Raw genomic sequence first — 14937 nt, forward strand, 5'->3', positions numbered from 1 at the left:
GAATGAGCATTCAGTTCTCTTCATTCAAAAAATGGGCATTGGATACCCTCAATGTGCCAGAACCTGTGTGGGACCCAGGGATTGAAAAGGAAACAAAACTTTCTTCCCCAGCCTCCAGAAGCTCACTACTAGTGTTGGCAAAGACTCACATAACTAGCTGGGTCACCTAACACTCTGTATCTTAAAGGATCTCCCAGTAGTATCCCATAAAACACTGGGTGCAGCTGCCAAGGCCAGAGGAGGTTGAAACGTGGATAGTTGAGAGAGGTCCTCTTCTTTCCTTCTCTTACTGCCAGTGCTGGAGTGGGTTCCTTTGAATGTGTCCCATGAGATGTGATGGGGGCTGTGTTTCCAGCACCAGTCCGTATTCTTGCTATCAGTGTGAATCCCTGCGCAGGTTTCGGAGGCTCTTCAGGATGTGAAGGAAGACAATACCCTATTCCAGTGCTACACTCAGCCAAGAATTACCTTGCTCCTTCCTCCTTACTGCATTGTAAATTGACCCTCATAGCCATTTTCCCAGATCCAAGCCTGCTTAGTTAGAATAGATACAAATTCCAGTATCACTGACAGATCCCAAGCCACTGTTCCCCTTCAGTACCTGTCCTGATTCCTGAGTTAGTTCATTGCTTCCATCTATTTCCATTTTCTTGGTAACTGTATTCATTCAAGGAGGATTTTTACTAGGCAGAAGTACAATGTAGAGGTTAAGGGTGGAAATTCTGGGAGTTCAATCCCAGCTGTGTGTTTACTAACTGTATCACCTTAGGCTGATTAACTGTCCTCTTTGTTTCCTCATCATAAATTGGGGATAATAATATTACTATAAGGATAATAATAGAACCTGTCTCGTAAGGTCATTGTGAGGATTAAATTGATGAATATATAAAGGGCTTAGAATAGTGCTTGGAACATACTAAGAGCAATATAAATGTTAGCTAGAATTGATCTAAGTTCTAATATTAACTCATTTAATCCTCACAATCACCCTAAGGGGTTGGTACATTTATCAATGAGAGATTTTGTAACAAAGGTTTTAAGTAAAACAGCGGCTAAGTAACTTGCCCAAGCCTCTGACAGTACTGCGTGAACAAAACAGGCAAGATCTCTGTTATCATGGAAACTTCATTAAACAAATGAAATAATTTCATGATGATAAATGCAATGAAGAAAACAAAATAAGATGAAGGTAGGCCGGGTGCGGTGGCTTACGCCTGTCATCAATCCCAGCACTTTGGGAGGCCGAGGCGGGCGGATCACCCGAGGTCAGAAGTTTGAGACCAACCTGGCCAACATAGCGAAATCCTGTCTCTACTAAAAATACAAAAATTAGCCAGGCATGGTGGCACATGCCTGTAATCCCAGCTACTCTGGAGGCTGAGGGGGGAGAATCACTTAAATACGGGAGGCAGAGGTTGCAGTGAGCCGAGATCATGCCATTGCACTCCAGCCTGGGCAACAGAGCAAGACTCCATCTCAAAAAACAAAACAAAACAAAAAAGATGAAGGTACATGATACGGTCACTTCTCTAAGGAAGTGACATTCCAGGGACTTGTTGCCCTTTCCTGCTACTGGCCTGTGTTCAGAGCCACTGTGGTTTACCTCAACACACTTCAGTAATTCTGCATCTTGGTGAAGCTACTGGAGTCTCATTTCCTTTGTTTAAGGAGGTCCGCAGACCCCTTAATGGCCATTTGCCTACTGCTTGTTTGTTTTACTTCACAGGAAAATGTATTCTGCATCATTGGACAACCTACTCCACAGATAACCAGAAAATTACAATACAGCACAGGAAGTTCTATGGCAAAGGAAAGGAAAAGGGACTGTGACTTCCCAGAGGAGGTGCCTAACTGAGCTTGGTGGACAGAGGAGTACAAAGAATAGCACACGCAGAGGCTCTCATCTAAAGTGTGCCCCCAAAAATAATAAATAAATAAATACATACATAAAGTGTGCCCTGGTCATCTTCTCAATGAAAGCTTGCCTCTCATTTTTCTGGTAGCCCTATAGTTTCAAAATACTGTTTACTTTGTGTGTGAAGGTGGAGGAAACAGGCACTTCAGGATATTGTAGGCAGTAGTGCCCATGAGGAGGCCCTCATACTTCTGCTGGGATCTCTTGGGTACCTCAAGTGTTTCTATTTTCCACCAGGACACTGAGGGGGCAGGGCGGGGGAGAGTTTTACTCTCAGGCTGCTGCTAGCTCATATAGCACCCGGATTCCTTTCCTAGGCTGCTGTCACAAAGTACCACAAAACTGGGTGGCTTCAAAAAACAGAAACAGATTCTCTTAACAGTTCTGGAGCTGGAAGTCTAAAATCAAGGTGTCAACAGGGCTGGATGCATCTGGAGGCTCTGAGGGAGCATCTGCTCCATGCCCACCTCTTTGCCTGTGGTGGCTGCCGGCAATCCTTTGCATTCCTTGGCTCATGGCTGCAGTGCTCCAATCCCTGACTCCGTCCCTGGAAAGCCTTCTTCGCTTTGTCCCTCTGTCTGAATCTCCCTCTCATCTCTTTTCTAAAGACATCAGTCATTGGATTTAGGGTCTACCCAAATGCAGTATGGCCTCATCTTAACTTGATTACATCTGCCAAGATGCTATTTCCAAATAAGGTCACACTCACAGGTACCAGAGGTTAGGGCTTCAACAAATCTTTTGGGAGGACACAATTCAACCCATGACTGCATCTTTGTGCAGAATGGAGACAGTGTCCCCTCTGGATGGATGCTGCCCCTCTGCTCATGGCTTAGTGAGGAGACAGCACCCTTGTGTGAATTACACCAAAGAGCCCTTTCTCCTCGTGCAGCCCCACACCAGGACACAAGGCTTTGCACTTGGAATCTAGGCTGATTTCAACCCCCATTTAGCCTCCCTCTGGCCCTCTCAGCAGGACACAGCCTGTTGAATCATACGTACTGACCTTTGACTACTCTGCCCTCAGCTGGCTGCTTCCATTCTGCCCCTCCCCACATCCCTACCCATCCTATTCCTTCCATCCCCATATCCTGAGGGTATAACCCATTCTCATTCTCAGTCCAGTTTTTGGATGTCTTTTGTGGAATGATCTGGTTCTGTAGCCCCTGTGACTAGCTGGTATGTTTGCCTGGAGAACATCTATTCTCTTCTCTTCTGGAAACAGCACCCTAACTTTCCTTTGGGGCAACCATCCCTCTCCCACTTGCAGTTCATCTGGTTTGGGTGGGACTGACCCCACATTCCAACTTGAGATTGGCATAAAATCTACTGTTGGCCAACCAGAACACCCCATCCCCTGGCATAATGATTAATCCCAGACTATTCTAAACATGACCGGGACTTTTGCCAAAACTACTGAAGGAGAGGCATTCTCTCTCTGTCCAGATGGCTATATGAATAGGATAAGCCTGGAGTGGCCTGAGAATAAAGCTGACCCAGAGAAAAGTGATGCTGAGAGAAAGAGAGAATCCTGATAATATAATTTAGTCACCTGCTTCTATCTATGCCTAAAGCTAGATATAGCCCTGGACTTTATAAGTAACACGAGCTAACAAATTTCCCTCCCACCATGATCCCCTTTTACTGTGTGACTACTAAAAGTGGGTCTATGTCCCTTGTAATTGAAAGAATCCTATACAGGGATTCTTTAAAATGCCAAGAAAGAAAGAAAGGAAAGAAAAGAAAGAAAGGGAAGGAAAGGAAGGACGGGAAGGAAGGGAAGGAAGGGAAGGAAGGAAGGAAGGAGGGAGGAGGGAGGAGGGAGGAGGGAGGAAGGAGGAAGGAGGAAGGAAGGAAGAAGGAGGAAGGAGGGAGGAAGGAGGAAGGAAAGAGGAAGGAAGGAAGGAGGAAGGAAAGAGGAAGGAAGGAAGGAGGAAGGAAAGAGGAAGGAAGGAAGGAGGAAGGAAAGAGGAAGGAAGGAAGGAAAGGAAGGAAGGAAGGAAGGTATTCCAATCTCTGAATGCATCTCTGACACCTCCATTATCTCTGCTCTGTGCTTCCAAAGCTCTGTGTCCTCCCTGGCCCACTAGGGTCTCCATGCCTGAGTCTTGGCAGATGAGTAGAAGTTAACGAGGCTAAGAAAGGGGAAAGGTTTCCTAGCACATCATGGTGGAGATGGGTGTAAAATTGTACCGAATATCCCGCCTACTTAGACTTATTAAACTTTTTGAGGAGAGGTGGGGGTAGGGAGTAGGTTCTGCCCCTTCCTGGGGCTGCGAGTTCTGTCTACATTTGGTTTCATTTTCCTGTGGGCTCTCTACTTTCCAGCTCAGCAGCCTTGTTCCCACGTCCCATCCAGCAGTGTATCTTAAATCTCCGCTATGAGCTAACACTGAGCTAAGCTGCTGGGAGGCACACATTGCCCCTTGTTATTCTCTGCAACCTCTATACCACCTAGCAGAGAGCCACAGCCCAGCAGGTCTCCAGAAGTGCACACTAATAGGCACTCCCTGACCTCTTGCAATGTCAGTCCTTCCTTTACCATGAAGCCTTCCCTGACTGTTGTAGTCCATCCTGATCTCCCCCTTTCCTGAGTCCATCATGAGCTATTGCATCATATTGTGTCTCTTGTTGCATTGGTGCTGGACCTGTTTCCCAGTTCCTCTTAAATATTTCTGAATGCAAGAATCTCTACCCAAAGTTTTTTTTTTTTTTTTTTTGAGACAGAGTATCACTCTGTCGCCTAGGCTGGAGTGCGGTGGAGCAATCTCGGCTCACTGCAACCTCTGCCTCCTGGGTTCAAGCAATTCTCCTGCCTCTGCCTCCCCGGTAGCTGGGATTACAGGTCCCACCATCACATCTGGCTAATTTTTGTATTTTTAGTAGAGATGGTGTTTTGGCATGTTGGCCAGACTGGTCTTGAACTCCTGACTTAAAGTGATCCACTTGCCTTGGCCTCCCAAAGTGCTGGGATTACAGGCATGGGCCACTGCGCCCAGCCTCCTCTGCCCAAAGTTCTTAGCACAAACTCAGGAAAGAGTCACTTTACAAATGATATACAATTCAGAAGAATTTTAATGCATATACCATCATTGCCACTATAATAAAGATAGAAGATACATTAAGAAAATTCAGTCAATAAAACAGATCAACACAGAACAAGGAAACACCATAGATATTTGTAAATGAGATCTCCTCTTTTGCTACTGTGTATATATATTCTTTATATTTATACAAACTCACAACACATGACACTTCATATTTCATATGCCACTGAGAAGAGGTGTCAGTATACAGAACATAGGAAGAAAAAAGCATGAGAACATCTGCTTAGTTAGAATCTAATGAGGAGAGACGTGAGAGCTATTGCTCCTCTCTCTGCTCAGGCCTGCTGAGAGGCAACTCCAGTTTTTGCTAATTGTTCCTCCTGAGGAATTCTGCTCATACTGCTATGGTGCATCTCCTAGGTTGGCATGAGACCAGCCTGGTCCCCAGTTGAATAAATTAGAAAGAGCAGCTGGGGGAATTGAAGATGATATGCAAATTGCATAAGGTGCCATCTCTCTGTGTGGCCGCAGAGATAGATCATCTGCCCCTGGCTCCTTGATCTGAGGGAAGCCTCTGCTGGTCAACCTGCTCCGGGGTTTAATTTTGTTGGGGTTTTGGGGCTGACAACAATGTGTTCCTTTCCTTCCTTCTCTCCCACAAGCAAAGGAAGTCATATGTAGACAAAACCGATGTTTAGGTTTTCTCTTCAGCAGCCTTCCTCTTGCTCCCCTCTATCACCCCCAGATAGGTGAAGTTCAGAATTAGGACTGCCTCCTGCGGGGGGTATAGACCCTCCCCTGTTCTGAGACTAACCCTGCCATTTACTGCCTTCTCTATTTAGCCTTGGATAGGTTGCTTCACTGACACAGGCCTCAGTTTTCCTCATCTGTACTGGAAATAATAAAACCCACCTCACAGTGTTGTGTCAAAGATCATCAGGACATGGATGGGAAAGCGCTTTGGGAACTGTAAAGTGCCGAACACATGATCGATGATTTTTGTTATAATATTTGAATCATGGTGCATACAAACTCTCCTGCCTGCTCCTCCTGGGCCCCAGCCCCATCACAGCTCACTGCTCTGTTCATCCAGGCCCAACGTGTACTGGCTGATTCTTCTTGGCTGCTTTTAGCCTCCAGAAGTTTCTCTGAAGCCAACCAAACCTCTGGGTGTAAGGCATGTTGGCCCTGGTATTTCTAGATGAGGTTAAAGTAGGAATTCCTGGGACAGGAATGTGTATTGAGGTGGAGGGAAGGAGCTGAAAGAAGGAGGGGATCCTTGGAAAGGGCTCTGGGAGGGGTGTATTCAGTTTCATTCGGAGACGAATACCATCTACCCCGCTAGACTCTCAACAGTGGCTCCACCTTAAATGTCCACAGCATTTCACTTTCTAAAATGTACTTTTATTTGACTCTCATAACTATTTTGTGAAGTAGGAAAGATTGTCAGCCTCATTAGGTGAAAATAAGTTGGTTCAAGATCACACAGTTAGTATGCTGCAAAGTCAGGACTCAAACCCAGGTCTTGGAATCCTGGTTTTCGGAGTGTTGGAGGGCACCTCTAACAAAGGCTCTGGAGCACTCTAAACTCTCATTCTGGGCTCATTCCTCACTCCTGGAGGCTGATCTCTGGGGGAAGGAGGAAGTGCAGGAGGTAACTTTCTGTCAGATGACTGGTGGCAGACCCTACTTTAACCCAGCCAAAAAGCTCATGCTACAGAGCTGCTCATGGCATTTTCCCGGACACTCCTCCCTTGGTCCTGACTGGATTCTTCTACCCTGATCCACTTGGTAAGTCCAGGCTCCATCTCCTACTTACACAACACCCCTTCTCTTGCTCCTTTGCTCATGGTGTTTACACTGGCTTTCTCCAGTCTCTGGTTCTCAGTCCCCTTACAAAGATCCTGGATTAGATTTGCCTGCCTAGCTCTGCCTGATTGGGATTACACATTGTGTAATGCCAACATCACACGTTCGGCATCTACAGTGTGTGCACGGCACTGCACTAAGGGTTTTACACCCATTCTCCATTTAATCCTTTCAACAGCCTCGTGAAGTAGGCATTATTACTTCATTTACATATGAAGTAACTGAGGCTCACTGAGGCTCTGGGAGTCATCTTCCCAAAGTTACAAAACTAGTTAGTGATGAAGACCCAAGAATTGAACCCAGGTCTGTCAGACTGTAAGCCCTGTAGGCTTAACTACTCTGCCTTATGACCTTCTGAAACCTCATCCTGTGGTCTGATGCTTACAGGGGTTGGAAGATAGTTTACTACATGAAATCCTTTTAGTTTCCAGGGTTTTAGCTGCATGGCAGAGTTTGTCCTCAGAAAGATCTTGCCCAGCTCGGCCTGGCACACACTGGTCCATAAATTAAGTCCTCCTTGAGGTGGAATGCATTTCTGGCACATAAACATAGCTGCCTGGTGTCTCTTCTCAAACAAATGGGACTGTGCTCTATTCTCCACAAGTGTCAGAGATTCTTGTTTCTCTTCCTCTTGTTACTCTTTAGGAACCCCCAGCCTAGAATAGTCAGGCATGGACCATCCAGACACACATTGCTAAGATGCTTTCTGGCAGCCTCAGAAACCAGGACCATACGCCTGGCTAAGTGATGAGGGGGTCACACAGCCTTGGCTCTTTTCACTGTACCCAAAAAGAAAGGAAGCTTTAGTAATGAAAGGATTGCTGCCAAAATCCTGTTTGCCCCTTGCAACTCTTACAGAAAACAGCCACAGAATCCCAAGGCATCAGCACCAAGAGAGCCTGTAGAAACTATCTGGTCTAAGCTCCTGAAGCCCAGAGATAAGAATGACTTAACCCAAGCTGCACAGCCTCTTAAGAGTCCACTGTTAACCCCAGAAAAGAGATGCAGTTGAATCTGAAAGGAGACACGAATCCTAATCCTACTGCTCAGGGACTTGCTGACTTACTTCGCTGTCTATTAGCTTTTCTGTGACATGATTTTCTACGAAGCAAAGTCTTTTATTCAAGTCTCCCAGAGATTTCCTATTTAAGTGTTTGCTATTTGGCCACTTAAAAAAGACAGAAGAGAAGTAAACAGAAGCATATACCACCCAACTCAGTCCAGTCAGTAGTTGACTCTCAAGATGGCGGATGTCACTGAGATGGCTGAGAAGTAGGAACGGATGTGGAGAAAGGAGTGGCAGTGGAGTTAGCTGTTTTGTCTACCTGCTGGATACCTGGGAAGCCAGACTCTGTGTGGACAGTGATCCCTAGTCATAGGAACCTTTGCCTGTGCTGTCATCAGTGTCCACGGAGAACTGCTTCTCACCTTGAGAAATCCCTCTTCTTCGTTCCTTCAGGTACAAGAACAGAGGATGAAGACAAGGGTAGGCTTCTTTTCCAGATTATACATTCTGGATCAGAAAGTCTGTATCAGTGGGATTTTCTGAAAGGCCCAGTTTTTTTTTGTTTTTGTTTTTTTTTTGAATTTCTGTGCTTTGGAGCTAGAAGGATATATAAATGAGAAAACTGAGAACAAAAGAGGAGACAATATATTTTTGGTTGCAAGTAATAAGAACTTAACTCCAACAAGCACAGCAAAGGGGGTTTTTATTAGAAAGATACGCTGAGCTTTCTATCAGAATCAAAGGAAGAGGTGATCAGCCAAGCCTCCAAACCAGAATCAGGGTCTGGAAAACCAGAGGCCACACTCTTTCTCTGAAACCTTATGTCTCTGCTGCCCTCTGCCTAATGGCCTTGTTTTCACTTACTATAGACCAGAATTTACACAGGGGTGGAGAATAAGCCATCACAGCTTTAGACCTTATATCTTCAAATATTTGCCACTCAAATGGAAAAAGAATAGGTCCAGCTTTTTATAAAAATCTTAGGGAAGGATTCTGATGGGCCCTGCTTGATCACATGCTCCGTTTATTGACAGTCTTCACTAGAATCACCTGGTTTGGGTTAGGGAGTAGCAGTACTACTAAAGAAGACATTACTATTTCTGGAAGAAACAAGGAGAGAGGTGATAGCTGCTTATTACAGGAAATTATTTACCAGAGATCCTATAGCAAGTTAGGAGCGGACTCAGGGCTAGAAACAGAATCAATAAAATAGGTATTAATAATAATGGAAGTCTCTGAATTCTCTTCGTTTCTTTCCTTTTCTCTTTCTCTCTTTTTTTTTTTTTTTTTTTGAGAGGGGGACAGGGTCTTGCTCTGTCACCCAGGCTGGAGTGGCACAGTGTACAATCATGGCTATGGCTCACTGTATTCTTGACCTCCAGGGCTCAAGCAATCCTCCCACCTCAGCCTCCCAAGTAGCTGGGACTATAGGTGCAGGCTACCATGCCCAGTTAATTTTTTGTAGAGACAGGGTTTCACCATCTTGCCAAGGTTTGGATTGTTTTCGCGTGGAGTACTGAAGTAAACCTCAGTGTTACTGAGCCGTTGATTTATTTAGATTTTTAAGAGATTGCCATTGAGGCTGGATGCGGTGGCTCATACGTACAATCCTAGTGACTCAGGAGGCCAAGGCAAGAGGATCACTTGAGGCCAGAATTTGAAATCAGCTTGGGCAACATAGCAAGACCCTGTCTCTATTAAAAAAAAAAAAGAAAAAAATATATATATGATGTTACTCCTGTGAGAGAGAATGGACTGGAGTGGAGTAATTATGTGAGTAGGGAAATGTTAGGAACTCTGTGGTAGCTCTCTAGGACAGAAAACAATGGTGGCCTGGACCAAGGTCATGGCAATGAAAATGGAGGAAAATGATCAGATTTGAGATATATTTAGAAGTAAAACCCTAGGATCTGCTGCTAGATTAGACAAGGAGGCTAAGAAAAAGAGAAAAATCAAAGAATTAAGGATGAGTTTTCTGTGAAGACTGGGGTTCAAACAAGTTTGGGGGCAGAATCAAGAGTTTCAATTTGGACATGTTAAGTTTCAGACATGAAAATGTCCAGTAGGCTCTTAGGTACACATGTTATTATCAAAGACTTGACATCTAAAGCCTTGGGACTAGACGAATACATTAAGGAAGGAAGTACAGTTAGAACAGAAGACCCAGCTGTTCTTGGAGCCACCTTTTCTGTATATACTGAATCTTTCTGCTGGGCTTCTGGCCAGGAACTTCAGGTAGGAATTACAGCCATTATCTACAGTGAATCCTGTGAAATGAGAAGTCAGATTCGTCCCTCGGGGATAGCTAAGAAGTATCCAAACGGACTGTTTAACAAGCATCAAAACTTCTTCATCTAGAGGTGTCTTGATTCCTCCAAAGTAAATCCTTTAGATAACTACTAAACAAATGATAAGACTGCCCTGCCCTAAACGATTTTGCCACTTGTCTTTGGTGATATCATCAGAGCCATGTTTTAAGACCCCAGGACATCTACCAGACTTAGTTTCAGAGGACTGAGGATGCTTCCTGTGATAGACTGAAATATTGGTCACTATATTTTGTAGCTCTTCCCATAAAGAGATGTCATCTATTTCTCCTTTTTTTTTTTTTTTTTTTTTGAGACTGAGTCTGGCTCTATCACCCAGGCTGAAGTGCAGTGGTGCGATTTAGGCTCACTGCAACCTCCTCCTCCCGGGTTCAAGCAATTCTCGTGCTTTAGCCTCCCAAGTAACTGGGATTACAGATGCCTGCCACCACGCCTAGCTAATTTTTATATTTTTAGTAGAGATGGGTTTTCACCATGTTGGCCAGGCTGGTCTGGAACTCCTGACCTCAAGTGATCCACATGCCTCGGTCTCCCAAAGTGCTGGGATTACAGGCGTGAGCCACTGAGCCCAGCCCTATTTCTCCATTTCTTAAAACTGGGCTTGGCCATGGAACTTGTGGTTCATCAGTGAGACATTTGCAAATGTGATGGAAACAGAGCTTGAAAAGTGCTTCTGTGTTGGATCTTGCCCTCTCTTGCTTGGAGGAAACTCCTGCTACCACATGGACAAATCTGGGCAACCTTCTGGAGGATGACACCCCAGGGAGAAAGGCCTCAACAGCCCGTCATCTCAGCTGGGACCCCAGACATGTGGATGTAGCTATCCTAGACCATCCTGCCTCAGCCAGAAGAACCACCCAGCCAACCCACAGAATCATAAGAAATGATACGTATTTGTTGTTTTAAGCCTATAGGTTTTGGAGTGGTTGGTTATGTCCTTCAGAAAACAACAATGAACTCCTAGCCAGGCAGTCTAACAATGTTTCACAGGTACAGATGTTCTTTCTCCTATCCTCACTTTTCTTGGGGCATTTGTATTTGATCAGCCATCAAAGGTTAGTACCAAAAGATGAAGCTTAGTTGAGGAATGTAAAGCAATGGTCAGTGGGTAGCAGAGATATTTGGGAGCAGTAGACTCTTCCAAGAGCCCCTGAAACAGTTTCTCAAAGGTGATTCCGGTTTCCCAGTTGAGTGTTCTCACAGCATCATGTGCCTTTCCTTTAGAGTACTTTGTAATTATATTTGGGTGATGATTTGACAATGTCTAGACTAAATCATGAAGCTATACGTTTCATGAAAGCAAGAACTGTGTCCAATTTGCCACTACTTGTATCCTGGCACATAATATATATATTCATTTGTTGAGAAAATAAATGAATAAATAAATTTGAAATTTGTCTACTTCATATAGTGGATCAGGACCTTAAAAAACCATCATTTAGGCCGGGCGCGGTGGCTCATGCTTGTAATCCCAGCACTTTGGGAGGCCGAGGCGGGTGGATCACGAGATCAGGAGATCGAGACCATGGTGAAACCCTGTCTCTACTAAAAATACAAAAAAAAAAAAATTAGCCGGGCGTGGTGGCGGGCGCCTGTAGTCTCAGCTACTCGGAGAGGCTGAGGCAGGAGAATGGCGTGAACCCGGGAGGCGGAGCTTGCAGTGAGCCGAGATTGCGCCACTGCACTCCAGCCTGGGTGACAGAGCGAGACTCCGTCTCAAAAAAAAAAAAAAAAGCCATCATTTAACAGTATTTATATCTCATGGACTAGTGTTTTGCATCTACTTCCAGTCACAAGATGCTTCTTGATTCCCCAACTATGGCAGGTAATTGGGTGTAGGCTTGGGGTAGGGAATCTGAAATCAATGAGATCCCGGGACACTGATTATTGTGTAGTTCTTTCCCCTTCCCCAAAACTGTTGGCAAACAAAGTCAAACAAACATTCCTCAGGATACTCCAGAAAACTCGATAGCCAAGCAAGGAGCTTAGTGGCCGGCAGGAGCAGGTGATATGAGTTGGGGAGTCAGGTCTGGAGAATGGTCTTATTCTGTGGATGTTATAAGGCTTCGGTCACCAGGCAATTGTGGTTATTTAATTAACTGAGGTTATTTAACTCTAAGAATCCTTGGGAGCCTGGTACTACCAGAGGGTATATCCCATCTACCCTTCTTCTAAGACAATCTGAAGAAAAAAATTTGAAAGAGCATGAGTCAGACAAAGGAGGGTTCAAATGATGCTAGTGGGTGACTTGAGCGTGTTAACTTTTCCAGGGCTGTTTCCTTGACTGCCAAATTGGGATAATAATATTTTAGAAACAGCATCTCCATTAGATCATAGGACCTTGCAGGCAGGGATCATTTTTTTCATGTGTATTTATCTAGTGCTTAATAATGCTAGGCCCTAGTCGATACTCAAATAGCTAAGTGTCTTCTTAGAAGTGATCCAGGACCTAGTCCTGGCTCCATCACTGCGGTACTCTCAGAATAATTAGGAGATTTCCTTCCATTCCTTGGATGTCAACCTTCCCTTCTATAAAATAGGAGCCTGGAACAGATCTTCTCTAAGCTCCTTTCCAGATCTGATAATCAATGAGTCTGTGACCATTCAGTACACTCTACTCCACTGCTGCTCCTAGAAGTTAATAATGCTATAGACTGAGGAGACAAAAAGTCACGAATCACTTCTTATTTACAGATACACATGCATTTAAAATAGATGTAAACAAACACAATACTGTGTCGCACTTTTGGCCACTTTTGCCTCTTTAGAAGTCAAGAGGGTTTTTTTGTTGTTGTTGTTTGTTTGCTTGTTTTGTTTTGAGATGGAGTCTCGCTCTGTCATCCAGGCTGAAGTGTGGTGGCATGATCTCAGCTCACTGCAACCTCTGCCTCCCAGGTTCAAGCGATACTCTACCTCAGTCTCCTGAGTAGGGATTTCAGGTGCCCACCATCACGCCTGGCTAATTTTTGTATTTTTAGTAGAGATGGGGTTTCAACATCTTGCCCAGGCTGGTCTTGAACTCCTGACCTCAGGTGATCCACCCACCTTGGCCTCCGAAAGTTCTGGGATTACAGGCATGAGCTGCTGCGCCCAGCCAGAAGTCAAGAGTTTTTAAATATTTTATTTGGATTGTTTAGGAAGATTAAATCCAGGACAAGTTGCCACTAACGCATATTACACAGCTTGAACCTTGGTGGCTAATTGCGCTATTACTGTGATTGATGAACACTATGCTGCAATCAGCTGGAAGCTGCTGCCTTTCATTTGACAGAAATGAGGTCACAGAGCAGGGCTTGGGAGCTGCCATCTCACAAGCAGGTCTGGTTGTCTGTTGCCCAGTAGACGAGCTTGCCACTACAACATTTAACCCTTGATTCCATCTATTGTGAAGATGCTTGTTCCCTTGAACTGGCTCCTGAGTTTTACAGAATTTGACAGTTTTAAAGAAAACGATTTGATCTTTGCCTGGATATTCAGTAGGAGAGAAAAGATTATTGGATATAGATACTAAAATATCCAGGCGTCATGAGGACCTTGGTCTGAAATCCTAGTACTAGAGTAGGTGAGTGTTAATGACCAGAAAAAAATAGTAATTATCCATGACAGTGTATACAACGTTACAGTGTAAAAATCACACCCAGAACCACTACCCTCTGAAGCAACTGTATTATACCCATGGTCAGAAAAGTTAATCAAGTCACTCTTCACAAATACCCCATTGCTGGAGCATAGAGGCTGTTCAAAGTGGAGCATGGAGGCTCCTGCTGATTGGGAGCCTGATAAGTGTTGCCTGGCAGAGGCAGATCCAGGGAAAGCCAGCACTTGGGACTGGGAAGCACTGGGCATTTTCTACCCAGGCCCATGGGATCTGTTATCTCAGAGACTGACTCGCCTTTCCTCAGCATTAGACATCCATCACCTGGGATTAGTCTGAGTAGTTGAGCAATTTGTTAACAGATTAGAGATATATGTCTTTTCTCCAGTGGACTTGGAATCTGATGGCCCTGGAATTGAATCCTAATGTGGCTTTAACACTCTCTTGGTATGTGATCCAAGTCTCGTAATCTCTCTGGGTCATAGTTTGTCTATAAAAGATGCAGCCCAGAATGTGGTTAACAGCACAGACCTTGGAGCCTACTGCTTGGATGTGAACTCCAGCTCAACCACTTACTTATTATGTGACCTTAGAGGTCAAGCTAGAACCTCTTTGTACCTTTGTTTCCTCATCTTCAAATGAGGCTCACTATAGTGCCTCCCTCACAAGGTGTTGGGAAGATAAATGAGTTAATGCATGTAAAATGCTTGGAACAATGTCTAGTACAGAGTAAGCATGACATCAGAGTTGGCTAAAACAACTCTTGGATGCCAATCCTGATCTCTCAGGTTTGTTTGGTGGATCAACTAAAATGGCGAAGGTGAAAAAAAAGAGTCACCAAGTTATTAGTGCCAAAAGAGACCTTAAAGATCATCCAAATAAGCTCCCTCATTTTATAAGTAGGAAATCAAGACTCAAAAATGGAAAGTAACTGGCCCAGAGTCACAGTTGATTTAATGACAGAGTCCAGGTCTCCTGATTCCAAGTCCAAAGCTCTGTTCTCTGCATTGCATCAAAGAAAGCAACATCTTTGTAGAGCTGACTCCTTTAAAAAAAAAAAAAAAAAAGAGAGAGAGAGAAAGAGAGAGAGAGACAGGGTCTTACTCTGTCACCCAGACTAGAATGCAGTGGCATGATTACAGCTCACTGCAACCTCAAATTCCTGGGCTCAAGCAATC

This window comes from Hylobates moloch, unplaced genomic scaffold (genome assembly GCF_009828535.3).
Source record: "Hylobates moloch isolate HMO894 unplaced genomic scaffold, HMol_V3 SCAFFOLD_8, whole genome shotgun sequence".
NCBI classification, from domain to species: domain Eukaryota; kingdom Metazoa; phylum Chordata; class Mammalia; order Primates; family Hylobatidae; genus Hylobates; species Hylobates moloch.